General features: G+C 39.3%; 1 protein-coding gene and 1 long non-coding RNA gene across 2 annotated transcripts in view; one reads left to right on the top strand and one right to left on the bottom strand.

Annotated features, from left to right (window-relative positions):
* The window catches only part of LOC138181583 (uncharacterized), a 177,672-nt gene that overhangs the window by 42,235 nt on the left and 115,927 nt on the right, over positions 1–19,510 (top strand). The gene's annotated exons all lie outside the window — the stretch shown is intronic.
* sv (paired box protein shaven) overlaps positions 1–19,510 on the bottom strand; it is a 143,195-nt gene that overhangs the window by 92,531 nt on the left and 31,154 nt on the right. The window lies entirely within an intron of this gene.

Genomic DNA, 19,510 nt, shown 5'->3' with positions numbered 1-19,510 from the left:
GATGCCTGCAGGCAGAAACTGTTATCGAGGTTGCATTAATCTAAAACGCGAATCGATTAGTCGCGGAGATAGTTTTACGAGCCGCAGCAGGAAGTGAAAGCGCGCTAATGAAGCCGAAAGGACACGTGCTAATTGAAAAATCGACCGATGCGAGTGGTTCGTTATGACAATTATTAAAGAAACATATTCAACACCTACTAATTTTGATATTATGTTACAATCCCAACGTAGTGAAAAACCAAAACAAGTCTACGTATTATTGTTACAGTCTTCGAATTTTTATATTTCAAACAGACAAAAAAAAGATATTCATACTTGGATCGCTGAGAAACCAAGTTCGTTGAGTTTATTTTAAAAAATTTCTTAATTCTTGTACCAAAGCGTCTGATTAAACTCCTTTGAGAATCACATAGTTCGATACGTGATTTAAATCTGCGGAAAGCAAACGATCGACCTTAATGACGATGATGATACAGCATAATTAACAATCCTTTCATATTCTCGTCAAACGAAACAAATCGTCTGAACGATAGAAAAATGCTATCGATCCGCAAATGACTGGAAGTATGTAGCAAAGTTAAATGAATCGTACAATTTACTTTTACTGACTGACATTTACCAACAGAGCTGGCATTTGCAACCTGCTAATCTCAATATTACAGTAGTAAACTCTTAAAAATTGTAATTCATGCAAGAGAAGCCTACCTAAACGACCTATAAAACCTAACTGCAACCCGCTAACCTACGTAAACCGATGTAAACTTGTAAAAATAATGTAAAACACTGTGTATAACGTGAAACATCGTCGGTGTTATCAGCTCGTTCGCGCCTCGTCTTCTTCGAAATCGGCTTTGCTTCGCTCGATCCCGTGTACCAACCGGCGGTAATTAATGGATCCACGCGGCACGTTCTCCTCCACCTGCTCGGCTCGGTCGTTTAGCATAAAAGTCTTCATTTGCGGTGTCGTGATCGCGGCCGAGACAACACGACACCGAGTCCAGCCTGGCAATAAATTAACCGTGAGAGGGCCGCGGCCGATCGATGAGGACCCCCTCCCGACTCTCCTTTAACTGTACAGGCCAATTAATCGAGGTACCAAGAACCTGGGTAATAGCATATCTCTCGTTACTGTTCGTCCTCGTGCTAGTCCACCGCCAGCGGGCACCTCCCTTCCCCGCCTGGCTTTCTCGCCTCGTTCCCTCGGACAAATTCCCATCGACGCGGATCGACAGCTTCGAGGAAGTCCTTGGTCTCCGGGGGACTTCTGTTGATCGTTCTTCTGTAGCTAAGTTTCGCGTGAACGTTGGTAACTTGGTATCTACTAGCTCGGTGTCTTCGTTTCGTGCTGGAAGTATCGTGGATGCATACAAATATTTCACATTCTTTTCTTTATTTTTGCGACTTCTCCAATTCTTACGTAGATATTCACGAATTCTCTTCTCTATGATGTTTTCCAAAGTGATGTTATTCTTTTTTTTTCGGTGTTTAGAATTTGAATTGAATTAAACTTTTGAATTAATACATACGTATTATCCATTTATTATTCCAAGAAATTCTTTGAGATTCCTTCGATCGGAAGAAAGGTTAATATTAAATGCGAACAACGTCGTGAAAGATTATAATCGTTGAAAGAACGACAAGCATATTTAGATTAGTATAGAATTGTATATTACGAGGGAATTATATTGACAGAAAATAATGACATTTTTGTAGCAGTTATTAGTAGATATTTCTCCTTTCAATATAAGTTAAATGTTCACAATCAGCGAGAGTGTCCGAACGACGAAGAGCAACTGCCATTAAATTCGACGATTTCAGAAGGTAAGGAAACTGAGGCAATTGCGACCGCGGAGCATTTTAAGATTCCGAGAAAGTGGCGACAGCTTGGAATCCACCTACCGGTTCCGTTGTCGCTGCTACTAGTCTGGGTTACGTAAATCCGGTTACGCGATTGGCGTTTAAATTTTTACGCTCAAATAATCCTGATATGGGAACGTTGCTATATTCGTTCCTTACACGAAACATCTAGTACCAGTTCTTGTGTCGTAATTTTAATTTCTACCCAAAAATTTGAACTTTTTATTGAGAAGATCAATACAAATACAAAAACGAGTGGCTGTAAAAGTAGCAAATTAATTTACACGCTAACGTATGGATAAAATAACGTCATCATAAAGAAACTGTAACAGCGCCCATGAATCATTCGTGAATTATTTTTCGCGTGAATTCTAACAACTGCAACGATACACCTGAACTTCACGGCATACTTTTTCGTCCTTGTAACAAGAAATTCTTTCCCCTACCGTAAAACAGTCACTACCAACGAGTATATCTAATTCTTCCTGTTAGAGACAGCCTGTAACACGGCCCCAATTAGACTTCCATCTAATCATGTAATTACTACATTAGAATCGAGGAAGTAACGCGCAAACGAGGAACGGATAAGTGGTTCGGTGATGATTATTAAATCGTTGAGAGCTGCTAAAAGGCGAGCTCGTAGGCGCAGAAAGAACGAGCGGTCGCGCGCCACAGCGTGAAAATGATATGCGGAAGCGAGCGTGCGGACGTTCGAGGATATTGTGCAGAGAACTTTAAGGTTGCGCAGGAGGAGGACCACCACCGCCTCCGGACTCGTTTTAATGCGATGCGCTGTGTAGTCGCGGCTACATGCGAGATCCAATGCGATCTCATGTTTAACAACGCTGTATCCTCGCTCACTACGCTATGATACTGTTACGCTTACAAATTCTATGACCGAGTCGAACAACTCGCTTTTGCATTATTGTACGCAGCAAGGAGAATCTTGATCGATCGACCGCGCCCGTGAAATCCATGAAAGAACAAGTGGTTAATTTATTGAATTTAATACCAGTTTTTGTAAAGGAGTCAATTGTACTCGAGTAATGGTACGTAACGTATCGTGAGGTCCGTGTTGTAAAAATCATACAAAATTTCTTGGTTAGTGAGTACTTAGTTTTATCGAATCACACTTTTACGAATACACGCCCTAACTATGCTATAAATGTCAGTAATTGACATCAATTCTTGAAACTATCAACGATATTACACTAACATTGAGGCACCAGTTATGATACTTTAAAAGTGAAACCTAAGATCAACACGTGGAGAAAATCATAAAACACAAAATTAATTCTCCACCTCGTAATTTCCAGGTTCTCGATATCATTAATTATCTCATAATACACACAAAACTAATAATTGTAGGAACCATTAAGTAGTCTTCCAAATTAGATACATAGAGTATCACTCAGATTTGCCAATTATGACGTTCCAAAAGTGAATTCTAACCACTCTACATCCAATAATAAAAATGACCTCGTAGCAACAAATTAATTCTCCATGCCCTTCGTATCGTTTAATTCAATCCCAAGCCCTTTAGTAAAAACAAAAAAAAAAAAAAAGGAAAAGAAAAGAGAGGAAACAGAAGCTACAGAACCATATCCTTCGGTACAAAAATCGAATCACTACAAGGTTCGGTCATTCATGTTCGAATCTGGTCTTGCTGTGGCCGGGGATCGTTTAAGTGGATCGCGGCGCGTAATCCAGGAGGGTAGCTGGCCCGGAGGCGCATGTCGTATTTTCGAAACGATCTGCTCGTAGGAGCCGCTGTTCGTCCACGTTTCCGGCGCGGTTCGCCGTCGGTGATGGCTGATAAACACGGACAGGTCCCGTCGTGTACCTACGTGTCGGCTGTTCGAACGTAGTCACGCGAGGAGCTGCAAAGTTCTTCTTTATTTTTATCCCATTCTCCATTTCTTTCTTCGTTTTTCTGTTGCATCCCTCCTCTGCGGTTCGACCAGTCGGTCGGTCGTTGGTCTCTTCCGCGTGTCGATTTAGACGTCTCCGCTATTCGATTCCGATCTAAAGGAGATCCGGCGAGAGTAAGTCTCACGATACTCTTCCACTGATAGGTTGCTTTGCGCATTAGATATGATAAACTAACTTTAATAGGTTAATCGAGCGTCTTGATAGCAGATATCCTTCTGAGATGAACTAGATTTGTTAATTTCACATTGTGTCAATATATTCAGGAGAATTCTGAGATTTGATGGAAAAAATGTAGAATAGAAGTGAGTTATAGATGAGATTTGTCAATAAAGAAAATTTATATCAATAAGATATTTCTTTTAAACGAGGGTTATTTCTTAGAAAATTTTTATAAAAGTAATATACAGAAGATAATGCACAATGTATCCTTGAAGGTAGTGAAAGAAAAAAGAAATCTGGATATAAGACGTTTAGGTCTTCTTTGCAAAATTATTATCATTTCTAGTTTAAATCTCTGCTATTAAACCTCGTAGAGTACCACAATTCCCTTTAATAGGACTTCTCTTACAGGATTCACTTGCCTGTCAAATTTCTTCAATTAAATCTCAATTCTTTTTAAGAGAAGAGAACACTTTTCCCACAACTCTAGAAGAACCCACATTTTATACACTCTGCTTACCAGCAAAAAGTTAATTCCCCATTATCTCCTCATAAATCCTCTTTTACAATCCTCTCCAAACATCAACGCACATTTACCCTCCAGTCCTTTGCAGTACCAACTCAATTAAAAAAGCTAGAACATTCCCTTCAGCATCAGGTCGTCAAACGAAATTCTATCGAAGGCGTACCTAAGAAAAACGTCGTAACGTTGTGTTAATTTGTCGACGAATGAACTCAGTGATCCGAGAAGTTTCTTCTAGATCTACATCCTTCGTATCAGCCTGGAGGGATCAGAACCCTGAAAAGAGGATTAGGAACGACGAGTGCCTGGCTAATAAACACGGAAATGATTCGAGCGGCTTTGGCTGGTTCCCATGAGGAACAGGGGAGAACAGTTCCGCGCAATAACCAATAATCGTCGACTGTGACCGCAGAAAATGTCCATCTTGAGATGAAAGAGAAGGAAAGGAAGTACGAAGGACCTGGAGGGCAAAATTCTCCCTTCTTCTTTCTTCTTCGCTCGCCTCCCTCCTCCTCTTTTCACTGATTCTTCGATTTCCTAGGATCGATTCTCACAGCGTGAGATCTCGAGCGTCGGCGCTGTTTGTACGGCGATAATCACGAAAACGATCATGCTGCTCGATCGCACCGATTATCCCGGCTCGCTCGATCAACGCGCGAAACGCCGGTTTGATAAATCGATGGGATGATAAGTCTGATTTCCGTTTGAATTGAAACGACGTGTTTGCGTTAACTGTTCGACTGGCATAGTCAACTTCTATTATTTAAACGACGCTATTTAAAATTAGCGAATGGTGAATTATTTGAATAATTTTCACGAACTGTATACTTGTGGCAAAATTCCAAAATTTATACGGATTAATTTCGATCAATAATACGGTAGAATTTTATTTATTTGTACTTGTGAGAAGACAAGTAGTATAACTAAATACAATCGATTCAAGACAAATCGTATACACCGATTCTTCCCATTATCCATGATTCATCGTATAAACATCTGGTAGCGTTTTACGATCATACAAATGCATTCAATCGACAAGATTTTGTTTAATTAATCGCTAACTAAAATTTCGATTTAATAAATGAACTTCTATGACGATCGATGATCTAGTCGACGTATAAACTGCAATCAAATACGACAGTTATAAACAACACCAATTCACCACAATTCACCGCGTATCAAGTTCATCGCTAGATTCAATAAAACATCCAGGAATACGATCACCCATAAAACGCACAATCGTATCATAAAACCGTAAACACCTCACAGAACCTAAAATACTCGCAGCGTTAGACCACTAAACCGTTTAGAATTTCTCGAACTAGGAGTTTCCTTCTACAGCAGAGCATCCGCTAGATACCCTGAAAGAATCCACTCTCCACCTGTTACGACACGGAGGATCGGCGTAAGGTCGGCAAATTGCGTATTTACTCGGCCGTATCCCCATCGAAGGGTAAACCGACGATCTAAGCCGGTCGTGCGCCTGCGTGTTCAATAAAATAACATTGATATTTCCCTACACGCTTACCGTACCTACGACGCCTCGTTAGAACGCTTGTTTATCGTCGTTATTATTACCTAGCTCACGAACTTATGCCCGCGCACGGTCTGATTATATACGTATAATGCACAGGTGGTTGCAAAATCATCGTTTTCCATTGGACGTTCCATTGGCTCGAAGAAACTAAGGTTTCCTTCGAATCAGTCAAGTCACACGGATTCTAGTTAAGCTGTTTGATTTGACTTGATTTCGAATAGATATTCAAAGAATCGCATATATGTAAACTGTTATTATGCGAATATACAGTAGAACTAATTTATTGGAAATTTTAATCAACGCCTGATTAATAGAATCCTTGTCGATTCAATCCAGTAATCCGAACGTGATTATTGAAAAACGTATTATGCGAACGAATAGGATACCAGGTAGTGGAGAATATTATAAACTTCTTTTATACGAACTTATATAAGCTATTTGACCACAATCGGATAAACGGAATTCTATTGTAATAAAAGTATTATCTGTACGAAGGTTTATGGCTGACTATAATGAGAACGCTATCGGTAGAAATTCTAACATAAATTTAAATAATCGAGAAGCAATCCGTAATGAAGAACGCAGAGAAACGCAACAGTGAGGAATAGTTAACCAAACATAGATCTGTCCATCGACGCATCGTTAAGTAAATTCGTTGTCACAAAAATCGCTCGATCGAGGGATCCGAATCGATCGAATCGAGCCACCGTTCATTTGCCAACGGGTGTCGACGTTTCACTTCATTGACCAGAGAATCGTCGATCTGATGGAAGAAAACGGCGATTCCCGGCACGTCGCACATCATCCTTGCCTGCTATCATCACCGGCTGCTTCTCGCGACAGCAAAGATCGTAGGAGCGTGCGAGTGCTAGATCGTGGGCGGATAAAGGCTTCGCTCGACAAGCTTGGATTTAACCGTAGATCCGGTCGATGCCGCTGATCTACGGGACGTCGATGCTTCTTAGGCTACCACTACGGCTTCCTACTATCCCATAGAAAAGAAGAAAACATAGAGGACAAGGTTCAAAGATAAGGCAAGAGAAGGTAGATCGCTCCTAAACGTCGGTTACGATCGATCGTTCGATCTATGGTTGTATCGTGAAATTCATACGCATTGAAAATCGTGCTAGCACGTATCATCCACGAGCTCGTCTTCTTTCAGCCTCGTTCAGATTAATTCAAATAACTCGACACTCTGTTAGTTGCTTCGCTATTATTTGCTCGGCTTGAAACGTTCCTTCTAATTTCTACTTTCGTCCATACGAAATGGTCAATTTGAGATAAAAGAATCTTGGAAATTCCATATCCATATACCAGAAGAGTACAAACTAATAATTGACTAAACTAGACGATAGCCTCCGGTTCTCTTTTTCCTTCGATCTTTTTCAAAGATCAGACAATTCTATTGTAAATTGTTCACAGACCACGGAGAAGTATTAAGCACCACTTTCCCACTGCGAAAAAGAAAGTTCTACGGAGCTTAGCGGTACTCGACCGTAATCTCTGATCGATTCTATCGGTGAGCGGAACGTGCATAGTAAATTACACGAAAATAGCGCGTAATAAAAGGAATCGATCGCTACGCGATCGCCTTATTTTCGAACGCTGTGTGGAACTTTCATGGTTAACCTGTGCACGAAGTCAATAATAAAGAGCGCAATAAAACGAGCGAATTGCCGGTTAAACATTCGCCGAATCGTAGCCTGCCTTGACAAAAGGTTCCTCTCGCGTAACTCCATTAATTTCAGCCCTGAATCCACGATCTTCGCATGATCTCGTTTCTCAAGGGTACGCGGTGCCTCGTAAATCATCGTCTCAGCGATTTTCACAATATTGTTCCAATTTTTATTAGTCGAGTGTACGTGTTACGTCGTAACGCCGAGCAGAGAGCATTTTGCGAAGCGATTCCTCTTGGAATTACGGAGATAGCGGTGGCAAACGCCATCCTTTGGCTACGTCGCCCTCTTTCTCGCAGTTATTGTCGCAGCCGCGGCTCGTAAACATAATTACGAGCCGGTTTTTATTTGCACCGCTTCTTTTTTCTTTATGTCCGCCCCGTTCCCGCTGCCTTTTACGATCCTGGCCTTTTCTCTCTGTCAAGGTGTGTGACGTTATTAGGCCGGCTTCTCTTCTTCGTTTCTCCTCCCTTCCTTTCGTATACTTTCTACCAGAGATGCGACATTTACGACGACGATGACGCAACATGACGACTTGGTGCACGAACAGGAAACGAGGGATGCTCGGGGAGAAGAGATTATATAGGTATTTAATTTTGCGTTATCTTTTAGAAATTCTTTCCATTTTATGCGAAATTTTATTCGGTCCGGCTGTTAAAGATGTCCAACTTTCGATTTCATATAAAATTATATCTGAAGAAAGAAATTCCAGACTATTATCGCTTCTTATTTCTTACTTTCTCAACGACGAACGAATAAAATGAGAATTAAAATAAGCTTCAGATTGCGTGTCGTTATAAAGAGCGAAGGCATTAAATTCTTAAGTTAATTCACTTATTTCAATCGCGCAAGCGGAGAAGTTTGATTTTTCGCTTGTTAAGGATCTTTCGATGCGATCATGGACTGTATCGTGATTTACGAGGCTGCCCACAGATCTAGCCTTAAGGTCCTCGTAACTCTTCCGAAGCACGTCATGACGCTGTTTCGATAACGTTCTACCGTTTGCGTGTCGTAAATTCGACAACTTGTATCATAACTGACGTCTTCATTAAATGTTCTACGTTCTCCTGCTTAGCTATTAACCAACACACGTGCTATCGCGTGATAACTTCGAGTTTTCAAAGTAAAAATCGCTAGTTATAAACATTTTTTAATTTTCATTGTATAATAATTAATAGAACGCTTTGTAATATATCTCAATTATTAGATATTTAAATATAATGCAAGAAAAATTGATAAGGTAGGAAGTTTAGCCGAGTATGCCAATTTAATCCTAGTTCTCGATTTCGCGCGAACGTTCAACGCTCATTCAACCGGCAGGCATGAAGTTATTATCGTATTATAGGCAAAGTATATTCCTTGTGAAATATAGTTTACGCTGATCGGCTGGCTAGGTCCACCAAGAGGCGCATACCACGTAATGAGCTATAAAACCTACGTGGCCGCTGTTTTACGCTACGCGTTCGACAACCACGATTTTTCCCTTGTGCAAGAGCTTAATGAAGGCTTTTTAATCTACGACCGATGCTACGACATGATATTACAGTTTAGTGATATCCCAGACGCTATGATTGTAACTTTGCACATTTTATTGGAAAGAAATAGAAGCCAGGGTAACGTATGGATTCGATTGAGAATATTCGTAGAAATTAATTATAATTTAATAAGCACGATTTTGTATGTCTATCGAAAGTTGAAATTTCTCAGTTATAATTTTCAGATTTTGTAGGGAAGAAATATCAACGTAGACAGTTGGAAATATCTGTGGAAATAGAGCTTTCGATTTCTAGCATTTAATAGGAGATTGTAACATTCAATTCAACAGTCAAACAATTCTACATAGAAACTATATTTCCATTTGATTTTGGAATTAAACGTTAAACATTTCAGATATATTAATAATATTACTTATGCGAGATAATATTCACGAAGTTGAAACTAACACGACATTTAAATTAATATCATTCGGATTATTAAAAACTTTGTAAGTTTGTCATCTGTTTTATATTCGGAAGTCTTATACAATAGTGTACATGGCGGCAAAGTTTCTATAGATATTTGACTTCGTTTACGAGTTATAGCGAGTTTCGTATTTGAATAATTCAATAAATAAATCGTCATAAATGAATAAATTTGGATAATATATATCGGAATAAATAAGCAGTTGAATTAATTTCACCTGCCTATTTGGAAACAGAATTTAATATTTAACGAGCAATACCTTGAGAAGTGGAGAGAGTAAGACTTCAAGTTCAGCTGCAAGTTCATTTTGAACATCATTTGTGGAAGTATTCAGACACAGTTTGTTTAAAAAGAAAGTCGAAAATAAGGTAATGTAACTCGAAAATAAGGCTACATAGCAAGCTTATAACTTGTTTTTTATCTTTTTCGAAACTACTTTCCTCGATCCTACGGAACACCCTGTATATATCCCACATCTTATCCTCGAATTTCTTAGGTTATTCTCTTTTCCAATCATGCCATATTCAAAACATTTTGTTAAAGACATTCTAGCCACCAAGTATCTTTACAGTTTTCGTTCGTCTTTGCATTTCGTTGTTCCTTATGATCCATCTTCAAGAATTTCTTAAGAATCCTGTGTCAGCACAGAGTATCTTACCCTCGTTACTCGACTCCAAACTACCACCCACGAGCGCAGGTGTCACTTGGCGCGCCATAAAGCGGCAGATAATAACGCGCGGCATAATGACGATCGGTGGACCATTGTTGGCGGCTGTTAAGGAGCCGTGAATGCGCTGTGTTCGCGTGGACTCAACGAGCCATGGCGAGAAGCGCATGCTCCGCGCTTCTGGCCAACCTTAACAATCGGGATTGTTAGTAGTGGCATCCTCGAAACGCCAACCATTCGTCTACTGCTGCTGGCGCGCGCCCTAACGAACCGCTAAATTCATTACATGCTCGATATTTTTTAGCCAAATGAAATCGGCCAATTTCAATTGCAGCATTGAAAAAAGTTTCACATTGTAGATTTAAATTGCGAGACTGAGAGAGGTTCGTCATTTTGGATAAAAAAAGAAGCGTTAACAACAGCTCGTGATATCATTATTTCGAGCAGAATAATAATGGGATGATTGTCTGGAAACACGTGTCCAACGCAAACGTAACGAGCCATATGATGATTGTCCATTCACAATGTGTTTTTTGTCTGTGATATTGGAGTTATATCGTTAAAGAGACGTAGCCATTTACGGTAGAACTACCGAGTTGTAATACATGTATTCCAATAAACACATATATAATTATAATTAAAGTAATCTGATAAATGTATAATGGTGGGTAAAAATTGCCGGACAGATGGATTATTCATTTCATATTTCATGAGACGTTCTAAATTTCAACTAATATTATATGACTACATAACAGTTTTTGTCCGTTCTACCGATTTCTAATTTTAATTGCCGCGAATTAAAAAAGAAGGAGACCTCAATATATTTCCGTCCAAATCGTCGTCACGACCGCATCGAGTCGTTCCACAAAGAATCAACTCCGTTTTCGACGAGAAACGAACCAGAGCGCGTCGAGATTGTCGCAAATTGTTCGAAAACGCGGTATCCGTAAAGTAGAAAGCACGGCGATAGGCGAGCATCCGATATTCGACTGTATTTCCTCTTTAACGAACGTATCGCCGCCTCATCGATTTATTGTTAGCTCGTGTCCAATCAAACACAGTTTGAAGGTCGATGCTGTCGAAGAAAAAAAAAAGTCATCGTAGAACGCGAATTGTTATTTGTCCGCGTTTCCCGCTAAGCAAACAAACTCGAGACCGCAACGAGCAGAAGAAATATCCCGTGAAAGTTTCATACACGCCCGGTGAGCACCACCTCGAACGGCATACATTGTTCTTTCCTCCTTGTTTCGTGGACAGATTGTGCAAAAGAATCGCTCATTAGTATATCTTGCTTAGAAACGAATTTTTATATAATGGATGTAACGAAACATATAGAATATTATCTAACAAGTTAGAACTTTTAGGCTGCTATTTTAGATGTAGGTTCGAGATTGTATTGCGAAATCTTTACTAACATTAAACATTGGAAGCATTTAGCAACTTTTCATGGAAAAGAATTCTTATACAATGGGAGACTATTTATTAGTTTAGAAAGTTTCATTTCGAGAAGTATCTAACTCTTAACTCTTCTTGCAATATTTTTCAAGAAAATGTAATTTTTTCGTTGTTTGTCGAACATCGAAATTGAGAAATTGAACATCGTTCGCTAATTTAAAATATTGTGCATCTTTTTAAACGGTTATATGAAACAATATATTGGGTAGGCAACTAAGTCAATACCACTTAATGACAAAATCCGCAATCACTCAGTTGTCAACCCAATAGATAACGCTACTCAATATTCCTTTCGAAGAAATTTCCAATTTTAATACGATAAATAACAAATTACCGAAATTTAAGATTACCACATCGATCTATCAACATAAAAAAGTCCATTTCTAGAAACATTGTTTATTCTTAAATTTTAATCTTGACACATCAAGAGTTCAGATATTATTTATCAAGAAACGAATTATATGTTAAATATGGAATTTTTGTTGCAATCTAACGTGGTAAGGAAATCAACAGAAATGCGAACGCGAGATTTTCGACTAGTTTCCCTTCGAATTCGGAGGATGGGGAAACGGTACAGCTTCCACCGAAAATCATTTGCAACGCGGCGTGACAGCCTATCATCCTGAAACCGCAATCCCGGTTATTGTACACCCGCGTACCAGTACGGATGGGTTCGGTGGACTCGGCTCTGTGGCCACGCCAGCCATTATCCACGTCCGGTCAAGTGTTTCTAAACTACGATCACCAACCCCGTGTCCAATTGGCGCGGAACACCGTGAACATTTAAATTCGACGCCTTCGTAATTGCTTCTGGATCGCCCTCGAAGATTGAACATGCCGCGGCTATTCTTCCCTATCGTATAAATCAATTCTACACACATAAATGAAAGATTTTACATCTTTTGTTTTATTCATATATCATAGCGTATACAAAAAAAAAAAAAAAAAGAAAAATCCCACTAGTAATTTTCCAAAATCAATGTAAAATTTCTAATAAAATTGAAAGCTCAGGTGATTAAAGTTTCGTTTAACAGTTAGCCTTTATCAGATGTACAATTTACATATAAGAATATAAATTTTCATTATTAATTTTACATTTCTTAAAATATATTTTCAAGATTAGTCTCGGATTTCTGGCAGAAATCTCGAGAAACTGCCTCGGAAGATTCACTTCGAAATTAATCCGCCCGATCCTTACAAGATCGACATTTGTCCTACGCAACATAAAGTTGAAAAAGGATGGAACTACAAATCTTAACGCTTATATTTGCATAATGCTAACAAGATCTCGGATCGCGAAAGAAAGAACCAGTTAAAGAAGCGATGTCGATGGTACAGTATTTCCATAATGTCGATGTATGATCTATTACGCTTCATTAATCGTTGCGTAATATCGCGGGTATATGATTGAGGCACGAAGCACCTTCCAGCTGTTCGTTACACTTTACACACGGCTAATTGCGTGAATTATTTAACGTCGTCGAAACGAACGCACAATCACAGCTGCGCCGAAGGAGAGAAAAATCGGCGGCGATGGACGACGATCGATTTCCGGCATGCAGCGCGGCCGACCATAATCGTCTAATTATTAATCCCCTTGCGGAGACGCGATGGAATTTATAGCGATAATTAATGCCAGTCGAGCTTTTATGATAAGCAGCACATGCTGGCCCAGAGGGGATTCTCGCGAAATTGCATCGTGACAATCTTTTCGTCGTCGTGAAATGAGAAGAACAAACGAGCGTAGAGGCGGAAGAACGAATTTGAAAAGAACGTGGAGGGTAAATGACAGTTGAATATTTGGACAGATTTGGAATGGCAAACAAATGCGGAACGTTTGGCTAAAATACGAGTACAAAATATCTAATGGCGAATTAACGGAACAATTGTTGAACAACGACTGTTGGAAAGTGGACAAATGGAAAATTTAAAGGATGCTAGAGAGACTAGAAAATAAAAGTAGAAACTGAAATTTATACATTTTTACTCGAGAGTCCTTGTTTCTATTTAATATTCAATTTTACAAAATATTTCAAAATAAATATTTGTTATCGTGGGTGAACGAAGTTATTCGATTATTCGTACAGAGTACGTCACGATTAGTTTGAACAATCAAGTTTCTACTGTGATACATCGTTTTGCATTTTCACTAGTCAAAATGCGATTTGGCTGTGTTTTGCATTTTGTCCGTAACGTATTAAAAAATGTGTATCTCTGGCTAAAAGAATTCTTTGGCGTTTAAAGTAGATTGCTCAGTGATCCATGATCATTGGTGTGTGGCAAGTACGTCAGTTTGTTCTTCGAACCTTCTTTCATTAGCTGCCTCGTGAGTATTGGAAGCGACAAGAACTTGTTTTCGCGTACTCTGTATCTGAAAACAGTAAGGGTACTCTTTTTACTCGGTTTGTGTATCTTGGAACAGTAAGATGGTTTTCTCCTGTCCCATTTGTGCCTTTCAGTAGCTGTTTATGACGTTCTTTATCTCCATTCATATCTGACAGACAAATAGAAGAATTTCACGTTACATAATTTGTGTCTAACAGGATCGTTTCTTTCTACTTCTGCAACAAAATAGTAGAATGATATTCTATCGTTAGATGTATACTTTTTACCATTGTAAGACTGCTTTACCGTTTTTTCTCAAGAATTCAATGTTAACTGAAATTTACATATATTTTTATCATTAGACATTTTCATCGCGTCAAAATACAGAACACCGGACAAAATAAAATACTGCGAAAATAAGTGCGTTGTATTTTCTAATGCAACAATACCAGATGAGGGTTAAGAATATCGAAGAAGAAATTAGCTGAGAGAGATATCAAAGCTAACCGTATCGATGTCGAATTCTATGGTCACATAAGAAGCACAAGTGCTGAAATACCCGTTAGGAGAGGTTTCTCCGACGAAAGAAGCATCGTCGAGTGCACAAGCAGCGGCGGTCCGTAATTACACGCTGTTTACATCGTCAGCAATTGCAATTTATTCGCGCGGCCATTAACACCAATCTATATGGAAATTCATGTGAATGGAGCACGCGGTGAAAAGTCCACTTGTTCCACGTTAATCAGCTAACTTCGACACTTGCATAAAAGAGCACGGTCATGAAACCAAGTCATCGAGCGTCTAATGAAAACATTCGAAACACCTTAACTCGAATAAAGAAGACATTAGAGTTAAGACATTAAGAAAAAAACAGGAAAAACGAGGCAAACGTGAAGAGAAACAATTTGTCGTGCAACGTGAGCTCCAATTGAAATTTAAAATAAGAATATTAATAACGTTTAAGTTTAAAGAATATTACTAACTCGTTTATTGGTCAATAAAACGGCGGATGATTTGTTAGATTTACAGTCCAGTTTGCTATTCGTCAGCAAATTGACTAGAAATCGATGTCAACGAACGAGAAGCAAAAGATCTGTTATTTGCACATCCTTCGTACAGTTCGGTCATCTTGTTTGTGGTCTTTAAATGCTTAGCCGATCTCGGTCGAGTTGAGACAAATGGCATTTTCCGGGATGTCGTGCGTTATTCGTTACAATCGATTCGAATCTGCTTCACGTTCCAGCGCCAGCAGTTCATTAATAAATTTGCGATCGTTCGGGTACTGTTGTCAACTGGAAATAACGGTAGTTACCGAGCGGATCGCTGATAAAAAATCTGATAAGATATTCGCCTCGTTGTTAAAGACGGCGTTATTAATCGAGTGTAGCTACTGTATTCTATCGTATATCGCGACGTTTCTGTTTCTTACTGTTTTCTATAATAATTAATCGCGATGACTGGAATATTAGATACTAGAATTTATAAATTAAAATTCAAAAAGAAGAAAAATATAAGAACTAACGTTACTTACGCAAATCATCAAAGTACACTCTACTAGTAAATCAACTAAAAGTAAGTCGACTTTGATAATCCACGAAAAATATCACTCGCGCGTATATTTAATAAATAGAGTGCGAACATATTTATGCAAAATTCATATTTTTATGAATACAATAAATAAAAAATAAAATTCGGGCGAAAACTTACCTATCAATTGCCACAACAAATACTTCGCTTTGGATATTTCGTATACTTCTGCATATTATACGCATTCTGTTGATTTTTCCATTTAAAAATTCCTTATATGTACATAAAGATTCGTAGCCTATTGATAATCAACCCTTGCACGAGGATTCAGCATCCCTCAACAGAAATTCTCTACGATTTTGCAACATTTTACCTTTTGAGCCAGCTTTTTCCCCGATAGGAAGGATGATAAATCGTAAAATGGAAGTAGCCAGTATGGGAAAGATGGCGAACACCCGGGCTGTTTCTGCGAATTCCGTTCGTCTACCCAGTCAAAGGATGAACCGACTCTCCAGGAGCTTCTTCCTCAGCGGAATAGAAGAGATCAGGTTATCGGGAACGAGGAAAAGGGAAAAGGGAAGGGTTAAGAGGCTCGAATGGTATTCCGGATCAATTAACCGAACGGCGCCGAGGTTAACGCGGATATGAAAAGGGACGACGGCGTTAGCCAAACCAGCTAAACCAAGCCTTTGGTATGCGTGCTCGCGGATGCTTGGTTAGATCGTAGCCAGCTCGTATGGATCGCTCGTGATAGCGTGTGAACGTGCAGTGGAGCCCGATAGGCAGAACCTAGAGTTTGACTGGTTGTATCTATGTTTTGAGAAATTAATTGTGATTAGGCAGTCTGTTGTATTTTAATATTTTGATTTCGTGATTTTTCTTGCAATATTTTAGAATATTATTCGTTCGTGTGATCAGAATCGTCGAAGAATTAAAATCGAAGATCTATATCATCGTGATTAACTGAAAATGACGGAAATGTGCTTTGTTGTATTCATTTCTCGCAATCTTTTCTTCCATAAATATTTTTATCCCTGTAAAGAGTTTTCCTTGTCAGAAGAGAAATATTTATCGACGTTTGACTTTAGGTCCGGTAATAAAAATATCCGTATTGGAATCCTGGTTCAGCACCTTGGTCGGTCGTTACTTTCCTCCTGACATCATTCGTCAATAGATCGTGTTTATCAGATTATCAGATCACAACTTGATCCATTGTTTTTCAGTACCAATAAATATTTCAATGATCCGCATAAAATTCAATGAAATTTTCTTGTCGTTTTAAAGCATCGGCAAAAAACGAAATTACTTTCTGTGAATAGCATATTATACAAGAAAACATCGTGGATAATATAAATTCTTGTAGGAGACTTGTATTGCACGCGAAGAAAAGGCGCGAAATCTCAGTCTTGCAAGTAGCAATCTCTGGTGAACGGTCATAAGATACGTACGTCAGAGGTCCGTGGCACAGGCGAAGCGGCGTTTATCATGTGAACACAAACAAGATTGTCACCTGCACAAGCGTGAGCACGCGCCTTCGTACTCGCCACGTTTCGTTCTTACATCAGGTGTCGACCTTCGCAGGATCTTACCTCGATTCTTATCTGTTGACGTGTCGAAAGTGCAGTTTGCGATTTCACGATCGAAATATACCACGATGCAATGCGATTCACTTCCTGTGAATTTTTTCTGTCATATAGAAAAACAGATGCAGTTCGTACCACTGTAAATACAATTTTCACTTATACGTATGAATATATAATATACTCGAAGTCAAGTAATTTGATTTATACGAACGCAAACTCAAAGTCAGACGAGTTTGTTCACTGTTATATGATTTAATGTACAGAACACAAATTTGTCTTGTATGAACAAACATTCGAATTCTAATTACGCGACTTAAATAAACATGAACCCGAAGTCAAACTAAAGTTAGTCAAACTGAATACGCTTGAATAAAAGCGACACTACGTCTTCCTTTCCGAACTTTCCTCCATTCAATTCCATTCAATTTTCTCGTTCAACATCTGCGAATCCGACATTATGATAAACCCAAAGATCAGCCAGACTGCATCGCCTTCCCACAGCGAATTATTCCGATTCTCGTGGATACACGATCGAACCGTGCACACAATTCCGTCACCCGGTACATATGTAACAGGCTGGCTCGCGGATGCATTTGCTAAGCGGATACATTCTCGCTTGGTGCGTTCTCCATATACGCGGTCGGTTGCCACTTGCCGCCTAGTCCACCTATCACTTACCAGGCGAAACACAGTGGTCATTGTTTACGAGATTGTTTGTTAATACGACACAACAGAGCCGACGTTGGCGACTTAAAACCCACGTTAACACCATCGCGGTTTGCATCAAAGGGAAATCGTAAACCAACGATGCTAAAAGTTTCCCATTTCGACGAAACTGTAACTCGATGATCCTCCCATCGATTCCTCTCCCCATTTGGAACCAGTTTCACAGCGTACACTTCTCGCATCGTACGTTTATGTACAGTGAAATTACGTCGATATAATCCGCGAATTATCAAAGTGGACTAATAAGCTTGGCTTGGCTGTTTGCCCTAATTATGAATGAGTTTAATTATCTAGCAGGGCAATTGCTTGTCTATAATTTGTTATCTACCGCGTGTGATTTGTGTTCTGCGCGGTGGGATAGCGAGAATACATAGAGCAGTTAATGGAATTTTGCTTCGAAATTGTTGAAATTGTATAAAAGTAAGATTTGAAGGTTTAGTGGAATTAAGTGGATATTAAAGTTCGAAGGAAAGGGATATTTGTGAATTATGAATGGTCGCGATTTTTTTGTTATTTTATGAAACACATGTAGGATACACATAGCTCTGATAAGCTGTAATAAGTTGTAATTCGCGTCCTTGATCTTTAGATTTGTGTGATCTCAGCATTCTCGATGCATAATGAATTTTTATTTACCTGTATTCTGTTTATTCGAACGAAATTGCGGTTAGTGTACGATTAATCGAGCTGCCAGCGAATGAATTGACTTATCCGATATCGAACTTCTATCACTTGATTGACGAACCAGCGAACTTTTATTGTACGAACACCATTTCTTTTTCCCTTTTATCGAACCTTTCAAATCTCGAGGAAGATTCATTCGCTGTGCCTAAACTATATTTCCTATCGAGTTCAGATAAAAGTAATTTTAGCGTAGATGGAATTTTGTAAATGATTCAAGTCGACGGCCTAAAAATCACCGATCTGTTCGAAACATCGTAATAAAAATTCGTATAGATCTTTCACAAGATGAACACATCGATCGATCTTACGATATCACAGCCACTAATTTCTAATTTCTTTCACAAAGTATACTTATTGAAATATGTAACAAAAGGTGAATTCAAACGACTGAACAGAATCGTTACCTCTAATTCGACTTCGCGAGGCACGAGCACCACGGCCATATGTTTAAAGCGGGACTGGTTGGCAGAGGCGTTCGCCAGAAGGGTCTTACGGTAAGGCCCAGCCACGCCATGAATGTTTTCTCTATAAAAAGAATACAGGTGGAAGATGGAGAAAGAGAATGAACCCGGTCAGCGATCGAAGAGGGCAGAAGAGTAACAGAGTAAGATAGAGAAAGAGGGAGAGAGAGGCCTATTTGCATAACCGCCCCGACTCACAAAAGTCTATGATAAGTTGGCCCGATAAAGACGACCACTTGTAATCCTTGGCTTCCGCGCTCGCGGGACCGTGTACGTGGAATATATCACAATCCTACGAGCTCGTGGCCGTTCCTAGCTTTATTTCGATTAAGCATTCGACATCAGTAAGTTTTGCCCATTCTTGGATCGAACCTTTTTGGATAACGTGGCAAATCATCGTGCGTCTAGGAGCTTTCATCTCGAAAATACGATTCGA

This window comes from Bombus flavifrons, chromosome 7, assembly GCF_040668555.2.
Source record: "Bombus flavifrons isolate JBK064 chromosome 7, iyBomFlav1_principal, whole genome shotgun sequence".
NCBI classification, from domain to species: domain Eukaryota; kingdom Metazoa; phylum Arthropoda; class Insecta; order Hymenoptera; family Apidae; genus Bombus; species Bombus flavifrons.
The sequence above is the reverse complement of the archived record's forward strand: the minus strand, read 5'-3'. Positions and strand labels throughout refer to the sequence as shown.